Source organism: Lissotriton vulgaris, chromosome 3_2 (assembly GCF_964263255.1).
Source record: "Lissotriton vulgaris chromosome 3_2, aLisVul1.2, whole genome shotgun sequence".
Lineage (NCBI taxonomy): Eukaryota > Metazoa > Chordata > Amphibia > Caudata > Salamandridae > Lissotriton > Lissotriton vulgaris.
The window spans coordinates 215,851,477-215,867,887 of record NC_141690.1 but is presented as its reverse complement, the minus strand read 5'-3'; the positions used below and the strand labels follow the sequence as shown (position 1 = coordinate 215,867,887).

The 16,411-nt window shown below is 51.9% G+C and overlaps 1 protein-coding gene across 4 annotated transcripts in view; it reads right to left on the bottom strand.

Moving 5' to 3' along the window:
* Window positions 1–16,411, bottom strand: part of CTBP1 (C-terminal binding protein 1) — an 857,630-nt gene that overhangs the window by 644,945 nt on the left and 196,274 nt on the right. The window lies entirely within an intron of this gene.

The following is a 16,411-nucleotide window of genomic DNA, read 5'->3' as shown; positions in this document are numbered from 1 at the left end:
TAAAATGCCGTTGGGAGTAAGAATTTGTGTTAATGCATAGGTTTGCTGCCATTCCTTTTCTGACAGTGGTTCTACCAGTACCATGTCCCATCTTGCTTTTGCCTTGTCAGTGGTGTGTGTTATCTCAGCATGTGCTGTGGTGTACAGTCTAGATAACAGTTGTGATAAATCTTGGGTCGTAATGATCAGTTGTAGCGTGTCTAGGCTATCAGGTTCAGTAGGAAACGTTGGATAGTGTTCCTGCATAGCACGTTTCAATCTGTAGTGCGTGAATCGAAACATAGGTGTTTTATTGTGGATATATGTTAGGTCCTCTGTGTTTACAAATGAGCCCTCATGAAACAGGTCACCCATTTTTGCAATGCCCACTTGGTGCAACAGAGACATGCCCACTTTTTCCCCCGTGACCGATAGTGCCTGATGGTAATGTAGAGGCATTGCGGGTGCATATAATGGCGTCTTATGCGCCAGTTGGCCCAATTTCCTCCATGCTTTAATGGTGGTGTCAACTGTGTTGATGTCTCGAGCATGTAGGGGCCGTCGTACATGTGACAGGTTCGCCGTCAGTGGTATCGGCAACGCATCTCCTTCCTCAATAGCAGTGTGTGTGTGAGGTACGGTATTTCGTGGTACCAATATGCAGCGTATTGTGCTTGAGCGCATAAATAGTATAATAGGAAGTCTGGTACTCCGAAACCTCCCCGTATATACGGAAGTGTTAGTGTTTGGAGGTCCACTCGTGCTTGTTTGCCGGCCCATATAAGTTTTAGTACAAGCGATTTTATACGGCGGAACACCTCGCCTGGTGGCGCTATAGGGATGTTATCGAAGAGGTACAAAAGTTTAGGCAATATGTTCATCTTCACGATCGCTATACGATCCGCTAAGGACAGGGGCAGTTGTATCCAACGTTTTATCTCATCTTCCAATTTGGATATTGTTGGTCCATAGTTTGACCTGATAACCACTTCAGGATCCCTATGGTACATCACGCCCAGATACCTTATAGGGTCCGATTGCCACTCTTACAATAGGGGACTTGAACAAAGACTGTTGTTCAGCAAGCACAAGAAGGCAGAAATGGCTGTTAGATACCCCTTAAGAGTGCCCAGCAGAGCACTGAAGAGTAAGACTTCAGAAAGAAGAACTGAAAGGGGATCAATAATTTTTTCGGCACACCTGCCACAATTCTTTTCCAACGGCAGGCGTATACCGTCTTTGTGGAGGGCTGCCTGGCTACCAAGATGTCACAGACTTCAAGAGGCAGGTTAAAGCTGTCACTGTTCAATCTTCATGCAAGAAGGCAGAAAGTGGAGTGGTTCTGGTGGAGAACCCTCCCCTGCTGCTGTGACAGAAGATCTTCCTGAAGAGTCAGCCAAATTAGAGGATCGATGGCCATGCTCAGTAGCTCGAGATACCAGACTGTCCGGAGCCACAAGGATGACTTGTGCTAGGCCGTTCCCGATCTTCTTGGGAACTCTGGCCAGTACTGGTATGGGCAGAAAGGCGTACAGGAGGCCTTAACTTCACTTGAGATGAAAAGCACTCTGTGCAAGAGCCGCCTTGGAAACTCCAGGGGTCCAAAATTGCTGGCATTGCATGTTCTTGGCGGAGGCAAATAGATCTAACCAAGGCTCTCCCGTCTGCTAAAAGGGATACTTTGCCACCTTCGGGTGGAGATGCTATTCAATATCCACTAAGCATCTTCGGCTGAGTTTGTCTGCTCTGGATTGTCCTCTGGTTCAGAAGCCCACCACGTGTTGAACCACCAGAAATACGCCCTGCTTTTACAGCCATGTCCAGAGGAGTAGGGATTCGTGACAAAGGGTCCACGACCCCACCCTGCCCTGTCTGTTGCAGTACCACATGGCAGTGGTGTTGTCCGTGAACATGTGCACCAGCCTTCCCTTGGTGGAGGGTAGTAAAGCTTTCAATGACAGTCTGATCGGAAGGGTGCACCAGCAGGTTGATATACAGATTCCGCAAGAGACCAGTCCTCTCCCAGATGACCACCCCATCCAAGGAGTAACGAACAAGTTACTTACCTTCGGTAACGATATATCTGTAAGAAACATTAGTTAGTGTTAGATTCCTTACCTTAGAATATCCCCAGGCGTCAGTCTGGATCCGGAAACTTTTGCGTAGCAGTACCCCTGCGCGTCGGTAGGCGTCGTCTGCAGGCGTCCCCTGCGGCTCCGCGTCCGTCGTCGGCGTCGTGCGCCGTGATGACGTCGCTGGAGTACATAGACGCCGCCTCCGCGCGCTGACGTCAGTTCTTTGCACACAGCATTTCCGCGCCAGGAGACGCAGAGCCATGAGAGAACCAACACTGGTGCCATGTAAAAACTAGGGCCCTGAAAGGGATGACCTTAACCCTAGGTATCAGTTCGCAGAACGGGGAGGATGGGTGGGTTCGGTAAGGAATCTAACACTAACTAATGTTTCTTACAGATATATCGTTACCGAAGGTAAGTAACTTGTTCATCTGAAAGAAACACGTTAGTGTTAGATTCCTTACCTTAGAATACATACCCCAGCAATACCAACCCCGGTGGTGGGTCTGCGAACCAATACAAACTACACCAGAAAGTCCTGGAGGACAGAACGGCCAAAGAAGCCATCCCTCCGGACTTGGCTGTCCAGGCAGTAGTGCCTCGCAAAGGTGTGCAGCGAGGCCCACGTAGCCGCTTGGCAAATGTCCTGCAAGGGGACTCCCCGGCCCAGGGCAGTGGTAGCCGCCGTGGCCCGAGTGGAATGGGCCCTCAGCCCAACAGGAGGCTCCTTCCGAGCCAAAGAGTAGCACGCTTTGATGCAGAGGACGACCCATCGAGAGATGGTTCGTTTACAGACCGCCCGTCCCTTCTTCGCACCCACGTAGCCAACAAACAGTTGGTCATCCACCCGGAACTGGCGTGTGCGATCCATGTAAAATGAAAGCGCACGTTTTGGGTCCAGACGATGGAGCCGCTCTTCATCCTTTGAAGGATGCGGAGGCGGGAAGAAGGAAGGGAGGGTGATGGACTGCCCGATGTGAAAGGCCGAAACAACCTTGGGCAGGAAAGAAGGTCTAGTCCTCAGAACCACCTTATCAGGATGAATGGACAGGAAAGGAGGTTGGACAGAAAGAGCCTGGAGCTCACTCACTCTCCTGGCAGAGGTGATGGCAACCAGGAAAGCCGTCTTTAAAGTCAGGAGACGGAGAGGACAAGAATGAAGGGGCTCAAAGGGAGCACACATCAGGAAAGTTAGAACCAGGTTCAAATCCCACTGAGGCATCACAAACGGAACAGGTGGAAACATGTGAGTGATGCCTTTCAAGAATCGAGTTACAATCGGGGATTTGAACAAAGAAGGCTGATCAGGAAGCCTCAAAAAGGCTGAAAGGGCAGAAAGGTAGCCCTTGATAGTGCCCAGAGCAGAGCCCTGCTGGGCAAGAGAAAGAAGAAACAGAAGAACCTCCGAAAGAGGGACAGAAAGAGGATCCACAGCCTTTGCTGTGCACCATGCCACAAATCTGTTCCACCGACAGGCGTATACCGACTTAGTGGAGGGACGCCTGGCTGCCAGAATAACATCACAGACTTCAGGAGGCAAGTCAAATGGCCTCAACTGCCGCCGCTCAATCTCCAAGCATGGAGGTGGAGACTGGACAGGTTCGGGTGGAGGACCGTCCCCTGCTGCTGCGACAGAAGGTCCTCCTGAAGGGGCAGGCGGATCGGGGGACCGACTGACATGCTGAGTAGCTCGGGATACCAGTACCTTCGAGCCCAGTCCGGAGCCACAAGGATAACTTGGGCCCGGTCGCGCCTGATCTTCTTCAGCACTCTGGGCAGAAGTGGTATAGGCGGAAAGGCGTATAACAGACCGCAACTCCACTCGCGCCGAAAGGCGCCGCCGTGCGAGTGCCGTCTTGGAAACTCCAACGCGCAGAACTGATGACATTGCGCGTTCTCTTCGGTGGCGAATAGATCTAACCAAGGCTCTCCCCATTGCAGAAAGATGCCTTGCGCCACGTCCGAGTTCAGACGCCATTCGTGATCCATCGAGCACCGACGGCTGAGTTCGTCCGCCCTGGCGTTCAGAGAACCTGCCAGGTGTTGAACCGTCAGAGTCACGCCCTGACGTTCCAGCCATTGCCAGAGGCGCAGAGCCTCCTGGCAAAGGGTCCACGACCCCACACCGCCCTGTTTGTTGCAGTACCACATGGCGGTGGTGTTGTCGGTGAACACCTGCACCACACTCCCGTTGACAAAGGGGAGGAATGCCTTCAGTGCCAGACGAATCGCCCGCAGCTCCAACAGGTTGATATGGAGCCGGGACTCCGCCGGAGACCAGATGCCTCTGATCTCTGCCTCTCCCAAGTGGCCACCCCAGCCCTGGAGGGACGCGTCCGTCACGACAACGTGCTCCGGTTGGGGAAGGGAGAGGGACTTGCCCCTGACCCAATCGCGGTCCGTAAGCCACCACTGCAGTTGTCTCGCAGTGCCCTCCGAGATCAAGACGTGGTCGGACAAGTTGCCCTGATGCTGGGCCCACTGAAACTTCAGGTCCCACTGCAGAGCCCGCATCCGCCACCGAGCGTGATGCACCAGAAGGATGCAGGAAGCCATCAGTCCCAGCAGCCGCAGCGTCAACCTGACCGAAACCCGGGATAGCGGCTGAAAGATGGGAATCAAAGCCTGAATATCCCGAACCCGCCGTTCCGGAGGATAAACCCGAAACTGCGCCGAGTCCAGAACCGCTCCGATGAAAAGGAGCTTTTGAGAGGGACACAGGTGTGATTTCGGCACATTGATGGAGAACCCCAGGTCGTGCAAGAGGTCTGCCGTCATCTGAAGGTGGTGGACGACTGTCTGGGGCGAGCCCGCCTTCAACAACCAGTCGTCTAGGTAGGGGAAGACTGAAACCCCCAACCTGCGCAGATGGGCTGCGACCACCGCCATCACCTTTGTGAACACCCGTGGGGCGCTGGTAAGGCCGAAGGGAAGCACGATAAACTGAAAATGCTCCTGGCCTACCGTGAACCGCAGGTAACGCCGGTGGGCCGGCAGGACGGGGATGTGAAAATAGGCGTCCTGCAAGTCCAACGCTACCATCCAGTCTTGCGGGTCTAGAGCAGCCAAGACCTGAGCTAACGTCAACATCTTGAACTTCTCCTTCCGGAGGAAGCCGTTGACGTTCCTTAGATCCAAGATAGGACGTAGGCCCCCCTTGTCCTTCTTGGGCACCAGAAAGTAGTGGGAATAACAACCACGCCCTACTTCTGGCCCAGGAACGCGCTCGATGGCCCCCTTGGCCAAGAGGGCCGTAACTTCCTCCTGCAGAAGTGTCAAGTGGTCCCCCGACACACGGTGGTTCTGCGGTGGCATGGCTGGAGGAGAGGTCTCGAAGGGGAGGGAGTAGCCCCTTCGGACGATTTGCAGCACCCACCTGTCCGAAGTGATCGTGCGCCAGTGAGCGTGGTGATGGCGAACCCTGCCACCCACTGGCGTCACATGGGGCCGAAAGCACGGACTAGGAGGATTTTGGGGTAGATGCTGCGGGGGAAGGTGTGGTCTGACCCCGCCGTTGTCCCCGACCGCCACCACGTCGGTTTCCACGGCCGCCACCGCGTTGGAAGGATTGTTGCGGCGCGTGGCTGGCAGCACGTGTGGGGGCGCCCCTTCCTTGGCCACGAAAGGGATGAAACGAACCCGGTTGCTGACGCTGGGTCGAGAGACCCAAGGACTTGGCCGTGACCCTGGAGTCCTTGAAGCGTTCCAGCGCGTGGTCCGCTTTGTCACCGAACAGGTGACAGCCATCAAACGGCATGTCCATCAGGGTATTCTGGACATCAGCCGAAAAATTGGCGGATCTCAGCCAGGCGTGGCGACGAATCGCCACCGTCGTAGACATAGCCCTGCCCAGCGAGTCGGTCGTATCAAGACCACACCGAATTGAATATTTCGCTGCATCTCGGCCCTCAGCCACAGCCTGACCGAGCTTTGCCCGCACCTCCATGGGGCATTCTGGCAGCAGCTCCGCGACCGTATCCCACACAGAGTGGGTGTAGCGGCCCAAGAGGCAGGCGGTGTTGCAAGACCGCAGGCCCAAACTAATGGACGAGAAGACCTTTTTGCCAAACTGGTCATACCTCTTGGATTCCCGGTCGGGCGGGGCCGACGGGAATGCGGACTGGGAGGTCGAGGCCTGGATCACCAGACTCTCAGGAGTGGGGTGGGTAGACAGGTACTTGGGGTCGTCCGGACAAGGACGGTGGCGCCTGGCCACGTTCCGATCAACAGGCGCACCTGAAGCGGGCCTGGACCACGTGCCCAACAGAACGTCAGACAAGGCTTCATTAAACGGCAGCAGTGGCTCCAGTGGGCATGACTGCGGTTTGAAGACCTCGGTGAGGATGTTAGGCCTCACGGCCGCGACGGGGAGCTCAAGGTGTAAGGCCTTGGCAGCCCTCATCAGCACCACAGAATAGGCAGCTCCCTCCACCGATGCCACGGTTGGAGGAGAGATCAAACCAGGGTTAGGAGAGTCGTCCAAACCACTGGCATCCCCCAAGTCACCTGTCCAGTCCGGGTCATACTGGCACTCGCGAGCCAGAGGGTCCTCGGACCCCTCCCAACCTTCACCGTACTCCTCATCCTCTCCGTATTCGGAGTCAATGATGAAGACCGGCTCCTCGGGGTTCATGGGCCCCATCGGCGCCGGGACCGGCGTCGTGCGACGCCCGTCCGGCGCCGCGTCCGGCGTCGGAGAAGGTAAGGGGACGGCGCCGCCCGGAGCCGGCGTCGGAACCCCACCGCCGGCCGGAACCGGCAGCGGAGAACCGGCGCCGCGCGGGGGCGGCGTCGGGGGTAACCCCGATGGCAACGGCGCCGGGGAGGCCGGAAGACCAGTCGGCGCCGATCCCGAAGGCCCCTGCGGCGCCGGGGTCGGAGCTGTCGGCGGCGCCGGGGCCGGAGCACCCGACGGCGCCGAGGCAGGGACACCCGAACCGCTAGGGCCCCCAGACGGTAGCACTGGGCCCGAAGGCGCCGTAGGCCCCGTCGGAGAAGCGAGCGCCCTCATGGCCATGAGGAACGCCTCGATCTCCTCAGGCGTCGCGCCATGCCCAGGGACCGGAGGGTATGAGGCAGGCCGCGCCGGCGACTCTCGCGGAGCCGCGGGGTTGGGGTCACCCGAGCCCCCGGCCGCATCGCGCGAGCGTCGGGGGGAGTCGGGGGTACGATGACGACGCCCCGACTTCTTGTGCTTCTTACCTGACGAGCCTGACGAGTGGTGTCGACTTCCGGAGCGCCCGGCGCGGCTCCGCGACCGCTCCCTCGAACTCTCTCTCGACCTCCGGCCGGACCGGGACCGCTCCCGGTCCCGACGTGGGGCCGACACCCGGAGCTCCAGTAGCTTGCGGGACCGCTCCCGCCTAGCCTTGTTGGTAAGGGCCCGGCAGTCGACGCAGGAGTCCACGTCGTGGTCAGGGCCCAGACACCGGAGGCAGAGGCGGTGATGGTCTGTGACCGACATCGTGCGCTCACAGTCATCGCAATTCTTAAACCCAGGCATCCTATCAGGCACAGTAGAGGAAAAAACAATCGAAAAACTTGGTCAAAGACCGGAGTACTGCTCTTCAGATCTGCGTCCACTGGCGCGGAAAAAAGAAGAACTGACGTCAGCGCGCGGAGGCGGCGTCTATGTACTCCAGCGACGTCATCACGGCGCACGACGCCGACGACGGACGCGGAGCCGCAGGGGACGCCTGCAGACGACGCCTACCGACACGCAGGGGTACTGCTACGCAAAAGTTTTCCGGATCCAGACTGACGCCTGGGGATATTCTAAGGTAAGGAATCTAACACTAACGTGTTTCTTTCAGATACATCTGTCACCACTGTGAGATCTAGTTGGGGAAGGGAGTGAGGTCTGCCTCTAACACAACTGCAGTTCATTAGCCACCACTGCAGATCTTTCGCAGTTCCCTCTGAGATCTGGACCAGGTCCGAGAGATTCCCCTGAAGCTGCGCCCACCTGAACTTCAGGTCCCACTGCAGAGCCTGTGTATGCCATCTCACAAGAGACACCAGCAGAATGCAGGCAGCCATGGGGCCCAGTAACCTCAGAGTTAGTCTCACCAAAACCCAAGATAGAGGCTGAAACATCGGTATCATAGCCTGAATATCCTGGACTCACTGCTCAGGAGGATTAGCCGGAAACGGCATCGTATCCAGAACAGCTGCGATGGAGTCAAGTGTGACTTCGGCACGTTGATAGTGAACCCCCAGCGATTATAGAAGGTTCGCCACAGTCTAGAGGTGGGAGAGAACAGCCTGGGGCAACCTGCCTTCAGCAGCCAGTCGTGAAGATTGGGGAAGACTCACCCCTGATGTCTGCAGATGAGCCTTAAACACTGCCATCACCGTAGTGAGCACCAGAGAGGAGCTGGTAAGGCCAAAGGGGAGAACAGTGAGCTGAAAGTGCTCGTGGCCTACCATAAACCACAGAGCAAACCGGTTGGCAGGCAGGATAGGAATATGAAAACAGGTATCCTGCAAATCCAACGCTACCATCCAGTCTCCTGCGTCCAAGACAGATAAGACTTGAGCCAACATGAGCATTTTGAATTTCTCCTTCTGAGGAAGAGGTTGAGGGTCCTCCTATCTGTGGAGAAGTGTGGCTTAATGGTTAGAGCAGGCAGACCTCGATGCAGAGCTCTGGCCAGGGACCAGGGTTCGATTCCTGCCCCGGCGGGTCTCGGGCTCATTAATTCCCCGGACCGGATATTCTCGCCTCAGTGCCTATTCTGATCATGGGTCCCACGCTGCAACTCTGGGCAATAGCTTGCTTAGTCTCCGCAACGGCCCCCACAACGCGAGGGATGCCTGGTCTGCACCATGGGGGTGCCCAGGAGTGGACACTTCACAGGGAAAGCCAGGAAGGGTTCCCTTGCGGTATTCGTACAAGTGCCGGGAAACCCACTGCGGGTAGCTGTGCGCTATACAAGTACAAAAACATTTACATTTACATCTAGAATAGGACATAATCCTTTGTCCTTTTTGGGAACCAGAAAGTAGTGGGAATAGCAACTACAGCCTTCTTCTGGCACCAGAACCGTCCATAAAGCTCCCTTGGCTAAGAGAGCTGTGACCTCCTTGCTGAAAAGGGGCAGGTGATCATCCGGCCGTGAAAGCGTGTCATGGGGGAAAAGGTCGTCTCAAAGCAGTAGGGGTAGTCGCTTCAGACAGTCTGCAAAAATCTACCTGTCCAATATTATGGACTGCTAGTGGGGCAGGTGATGGCGAATCCTGCCACCAACAGGGTGCCCATGGTGGCAAAGGGGAAGACTAGGAGGGTCTTTGGGAGGTTGAGGCTTGGACTACCAAGCATTCAGGGGCAGGGTGTTGCGTCAGGAACTTTGGGTGTCCAGGGCGATGGCGGCGGACAGTCGTCCTATTCACAGGAGCCCCTCTGCTGGGTTTGAAGCAGGTACCAAAAAGGACATCAGTAAGGGTGTCATTTAATGGGAGTAGGGGTTCAGACGTGGAGACTCCCGGTTGCAGCACCTTTATCAAGAGGTTAGCCTTGACTACCACCGAGGGTAGCTGCAGGTCAAGGACCTCAGTCGCCCTCTGCATAGGTAGCTCCCCTCTCTGTAGGCATGATAGAGGGAGACAGCAGACCAGCATCTGGAGACGTAGCCAGGCCACTAGACTCACCCAGTTCTTCTCACAAGTCCATATTCTGTTCTTCCTCGTAGAGTTGGTATTCTGAGGGGCCCAGGTACCCAGCTCAGTCTCCCCCGAGGCCTAGCCCAAAAAAAATAGGGCAAAGACCCCTGTTCTAGGAAGAAAGGCACCTTCTGGTATCGAAGCTGGACTCGGGTGACGCCCATCTAGCTCAGTGTCAGAGATGACAATGGAGATAGCACCGCCAGTGGACGCTGGGAGCCATCGGCATTGGGACCAGCACAGGGAAAGATCAAGGTGGTACAAATGGGGTCTGTCCAGATCCAGGAGTGGATCCTTGGGGACCCACTGGAGCTGGGGCCACAGCCGCTGGTACGGAACCAGATGGGGCCCAAAGGCACTTCTTTGTGGCCATGCACCTCATATTTGGGTGTTGCAACTCCGAACTCCTTCAGTTGGGCAGGGGTCCCTCCGGCTCCCGGAAAGTCATGGAGGCGCTGAGTTTGTCCAGGTGCAGGTTCTGGGGAACGAGGCCTAGATTGTCAATGCTCCTTCGTCGCATCGGCCGGCTGACAAGAATTCGTCGAAGAACGCTTCACTTCTTCTCTTTCTTGTGCATTGACTTATCCAAATGATCAGAGTGGGACGATGTAGACGATGTAGACTTCGGGATCAGCGATCAGTCCCGGAACCTTCCCCTAAACCGGCATCTCGACTTGTGCAGAATTTCATGCAGGGCTGCCATGAGTTTTAGGGACCATTCCCTCAAAGCCTTTGAGTGGATGACACAGCAAGCGGAGCACAATTGTGTCGTGGTGGCGCTCATAACACCACGATAGACTAGGTGTAGATCCGTCACTGACATCGAACAGTGACGAGCTCAGCAGGGTTGAAGCAAGTCTTATGTGATGATATCCTCAAAACACAAGGAGGAAAAACCTCAAAAACTGTCACCAAAACGTCGAAAAAGCACATTCAAAAACTGACTGAGGGGTAGTTCTTCTCTTGGATTAGTGCTGGGTGGCGTGGAAAGAAAATAAAAGAACTGACGTCAGAGTTCCTGGGTGGCACCCATATAGGTACCCTGACGTCACTTGTGGCGCGGCCGCCGGCCGAAGACGGATGCGGAGCAGATCGATGTCACCTATCGGCTTGCAGGAGTTCTGCACACAAAAAATCTTCCAGATCCTATCTGACACCTGGGGGAAAGTCGCAGGTAAGGAATCTGCGGCTAGACGTCTCTATCAGATCTCTTTGACATCATTCGCCACCTTCCCCTTAAAGTGGTACAGTTGTCTTACATTCAGTGCCGTCCTCTTGCTTGCTAAGACACATTGATCCTCATGGAACTGACATATAATTACCTTCCTGAGTATGTTACTGTCTAAATTTAGCATGGACTATAGGAGGTACGCTCTGTATACTAGGGGAGTGTTTTTAGGTTTTGTTACCACTATACCATCACTGATCTCGTTTTCCAAATTCACTCCAGCAGCAATTGGCAGCAGAATATCTCATCGAGTAGTAAAAGCATCCCATCCCCAAGAATGCACCCTAGGTCCTGTATAGCTCAACAGCTAGGAAGTCACTCCATGGCAACATTTCCTAGTGCAGATACCCACTTGTTTGCTGTTCACTGCACCCTCTAGAACCTCACTCTGTTCACTAGACAATTCATAGAGTGCACAGGTTCCCAGGACAGTGTTTATAGCAAGATCATCTCAAGGTAAAGCTGGGAGCATTGGCCTTTAACGCATTCATGAAAGACACCACTTACGTCGGTTAGGGTGAAAATAATCGTCTTGTGTTTGTTCCCTAAAGCAGTAACTGGTCACCCTTGATATGGAGAAGTTTTCTAAATGATGTCAGTTGGACTATTTTCAGGGCATCTAATGACATAATTCTGTAAATGTCTACTGTGACGTCTGGGCTCTCTTTTCTCACCGGGCAGTCACTAACACACTTTGTTAACTCCAGTTTCAGCAGTATTATTTTTTTTAAACTTTTCTTGCACCACCATTGTGAGGGTTTACCTACTCTATTCACCTGGTGAAAACTGTGCGCGTGCTGTCCCTGCTTGTAGTCCATTTCGGAAGTCAGTATACATCAATGGCTCTGGGAGGGCTCTCTATTTTGGAGGCATGGGTCTATACATTATAAGGAGCGATGTAGCCCACAAAGTTGCCCTTATTTGTGCATGGTCTGACTGCGTATAAGCCTGGTATGCTACTGTGCCAAAATAATTTGCATGCACCCAGGTACCCTTGCGGATGTTAAATGTGCTCTACAAATCAACATATCATGTGCAGGGCAGATCAGTATATTTTCGATTATGGTGTTGAAATTATGCACTGAGGTATAAAAATAAATATTCCATTGCCATCTCATGTGTCCCTCTCCAGACGTTTGTGAGTTATAGGCTGCGCACTGCCCTTCTGCCAGTCTTGGTAATGCCAACCTTCTTAAAGGAAAGATATCTATCAGTTACAGTTCATTACACAGTAACAATCTCCCATTCAAATTATAACAATGACCACAGATGAGCTCCTGAGTTGTGTTGGTTTAGGGGGAAATTATATGTTGTCGGTATATGGAGCATATGTATTATACAAGGCAACATTAGTGCCATCTAGTTTTTTAATTAATAATGTGACTTTGTCCTCAGGTTAGTCAAAGCGTTACTTGATGATCATGAGCTGGGAGAGCCTACTGGAGTCCTTTAAAGCGTTGGATATGTTTACAACCTACCTTGTATGGCCGGAACCCCTCCGCTAGAAGGGCAAAATCGATGCACAGGGAGACACGCATCAATCGATCCTTAAACTCTTACCATACACAGGACGGTAGTACTGGTTATAGCACACACAAAATTCTGGCTGCAGATACGCATTAACAGATTTTCATACCCAAGATCCCCAACACAACGCATTGGCATACCAACTCTCACAAACTATCTAATATTAATGAGTGTAGTTATAATCGGCCACCCCTTTCTCTTTTCTTCACTTCATAGGGGATAGGGACACCTGTCTTTTGGTCTTTTGGGATGGAAGGGAGTGGTTTATTTTTGGTACAGTTCCTAATTAAATAGGGTTGCTTCCTAGATACTTTCAAGAATGCTCTCACACTTCTCCGCACAGGACCAGTACAACGTTGGTGCCAATGCCTCTCTCAGAACCTTCCCGCCAGCCAGATAAACATTAGACTGTCAGACCAGCTCCGGGGGGGGGGGGGGGGGGGGAGGGGGGGGAGTGTAATGGGAGTGAGAAGAGACAGTCGAGTTTGGTTGAATTCCTTCCTGAATGTCGCCTCAGCCTTTCTTCTGATCTGTATCTTCTTTTTCTATTCTGCTAATATACTCAGGAGGGAATCTGCATTGAATACTACTACTCTTCCTATTAAATAATTCTTAATCTTAACTATTATTTACCCAATTCTTTAATTATTTTTGTCAGTGACTTTGTCTTATATTCTTTTCTTACTTCTTGTCAAGTTTTCTTTCTTTCTATATTCACATACTAGTACTGTCATTAAACGTATGCAGCTGTCTCTCTCCTTATGAATGTATTTTCAAAGTATGTAAATGTAATCTTTTGTTTCATTCTTGTAGGGTACTTGTGTGTCTTCTAGATGAACCAAAGGATCAGGACTTCATCTTCTTCTTCAGGTAAGCAAAACTCTTTTCTGTTATTTTCTTTATTTTCTTAATTCTTATTTAGGTTTTTAACTGCGGTACATGAATTGCTCAAAAAGCACAGCTGTGAGGTAATTGGGGAAAGAATAATTGCCTCTCCGCAGGTCTTTAATTTGAACTGCGACGAAGCCCAAAAAAACAGGAGGCATAAATACCAGGCTATTCAGAGAATTAGTTCAAACTCTGAGAGGGACAAAAATAATGTTCACCAACAGCTCCGCTTCACAAACTAGTGGTTCTCAATTAATTAGCAAGAAATGGAAGGTTCAACAACAAACGCGACAAACTAAAAGTCGTGACTCACCATGATGCCTCTATCCTGACTAGACTTTCACACAGGATTTAACCTGACTGGGTTGAATTCTTAAGTGAAGTGCGCTGCTCTGAGGCTGCGCACGCAAGATATTTAAAACCTGTCTTCAGAGTGGCAAAGCTAGAATGTAAAGATGATCGTAGTTTTCCAGTGCCATCTTGGAGTTTCTAAATCTTCTTTTAAAACTGCTGCAAATGCTCTTATGCCCACTTTTAGGCAAGTATACTGGTTTCCTTCCAATTTCGCTCAGTAGCTGTGGGGTTCTGATACAGTTACTGATCTACGGATATATATTGCAGAATTTATTAATACTGTTATGCATGCTGCTGAACTTTGTTTGGGAACTGAAACAAATAAATACATACTATGTAATAAGGTACAAAAAGGTTGCTTAGGATAATCAAGATTGGCAATTAAGAGGCGCAGTTACTGCCAGCCTTGCTTCTAGTAAGCAACAACTATAAGTACAAAGTGTGTGTCTACGCACTGCTTGCGGATTTTCAAAACACAAATAAAAGGCATTGCAATTTACAATGCCAATTGCTCAAACTATTTGGAAAGGTTCTATATATTGCAGCAGTTGCCGTTGGTACATTTTACCAACCATCTACCTCAAAAGTAGCATAATTCCCGGCACGTTTATAAAGAATCCGGTGACATAACATTCGCTCTTGTTTCTTTGCAGTTTCGCTCCGCAGAAGGCGTTTCGGGGATATTTAGTGTAGGATAAGGATTACTACTTAGCAGAATACGCGTCTGGGATAATTCAACAGAATATAAAGAATATATTTTAACCTATGCCGCACATGTTCCAGTGCAGCCGAGCAGGCTAGAAGATCTCGCAGGCCAGCTCTAGCGTACTTTACAGATTCCAATGAGGAATCGCGCCGGCACGTGCTACGTTTGCAGTGCAGACTGCACTCATGGTGTAGGTTGTGTATGATCCAATGCATAATCCGTTTCTGGTATAGTTTGAAATGTTACAAGGAAAAATACACTGCTGGGAGCACTCGAATGCAGATCCCCTCTCTTGAGCGGTCGTTGTACTCCAGTGCAGATCACTCTCTTAGACAGATGTTGAACTCTAGTGCAGATAACTCTCTTAACCACATTTTGAATTCTACCACAGATCACTCTCTTAAACATTTTTTGCCCTCAAGTGCAGATCACTCTTTAAACATTTTTGGCACTCTAGTGCAAATTACTCCCTTAAACTTTTTTTGTAATCTAGTGCAGATCCTTCTTGTAAACAGATTTTGCTTTCTGGTGCATGTCACTTCTCTTAAACAGAGTGTGTACTCCAGTGCAGACCACTCTCGTAAACAGATTTTGAAAATAATGAAAAAACATGGAGGGTCCCTGCCGCAAGGTGTCAAATGCGCAGCTCCTCCGGTTAATGGTGTAAACGTTCCCATGGGATGTCTTCACTGGAATACTGAATTAGGTTCTAGAGAACACACTGGGGCATTTTTTTAACAACATCCAATAAAGAAACAGGGCAGGCACAGGCTTCAAAAGCCCCTGTGTGCAAACCCGCTCTAAAATGTTTAGCAAAGGTCCGAAGCGGGTGACTGTCCGGGTCTATTTCACTAGATTTAGTTATCGAAAACATATACGTCGCTAGAATTTTGTTTGAATATTCTTTTTTCAGAATAAAGCAGAGCAAGCCGGACGTGTGACATCACTGGAGTGCTTCGTGTGTATTAGTGAAAAGACGGCACCAGCAAATTTTAGAATATATTTACATGGGAACATTTAATTAGTTTATGTTTTATATGTAGATTTGAGGGGCGGGTCTTTGGCCACCTCAGGCATCGGTGCTGCATCCAGGGTGCCTCAGGTGTCCAGCAGGGGCAGCAGGGCAAGTTGTACATGCTGTCACCCCGGGTCTCTACAGCGGGGTCCAAATAGGGCATCTCACTAAGATACTGCAGGTGGTCTCAAATAGACTGCAGAGGATATCACGAAGCGACTGCGCGGGGGAGTCTCGTCACAATGATGGCAACACATAGCTGTACCAGAGACAGCAGGGGTCTCTCTCAGAGACTGCACGAGGTCCCTCAGGAGAGGTGTCCAGGAGCTCCTTCTGGGCAGGATGTACACACAAAAGCCCAGGCACCCTCAAAGAACTGCAGTTGGACATACGTATGAGACTGCAAGCATTCTCACTGATAAGACTGCTGGGGTCTCAGTGACGGACCTCCGATGGCTCACTGCCAGTCAGCCAGGGCTCGCACTGCCAGACTGCAGGAGCTCACTGGTAGACTTTTGGTGCTCTCACTGTCAGACCGTTTGGGGACTCACAGACAGACTGCTTCTTTTCTCACTGAAAGACTGTTGGGGTTCTCATTGACAGACTACGTGGGGTCTCACTGACTGACATCCGGGGCTCTCACTGACAGACTGCTTGGGGTCTCGCTGACAGATTGCCGGTACTCTCGCTCACAGACAGCAGGGTGTTCACTGGCAGACTAATGGGGTCTCAGTGATTGATGCGGGGTCTCACTGACAGCTTGGAGGGTATCTCACTACCAGACTGCAGGGGCTCTCACTGACGGGGGTCTCACTGCCTGACTGCTGGGGGTCTCACTGCCAGACTGCCGGGACTCTCACTGACAGACTGCAGGGAAATTCCATGGCAGACTACTGAGTTCTAGGTGATTGATGCAGGGTCTCACTGACAGCCTGGAGGGAATTTCACTGGCAGACTGCATAGAGTCTCACTGATGG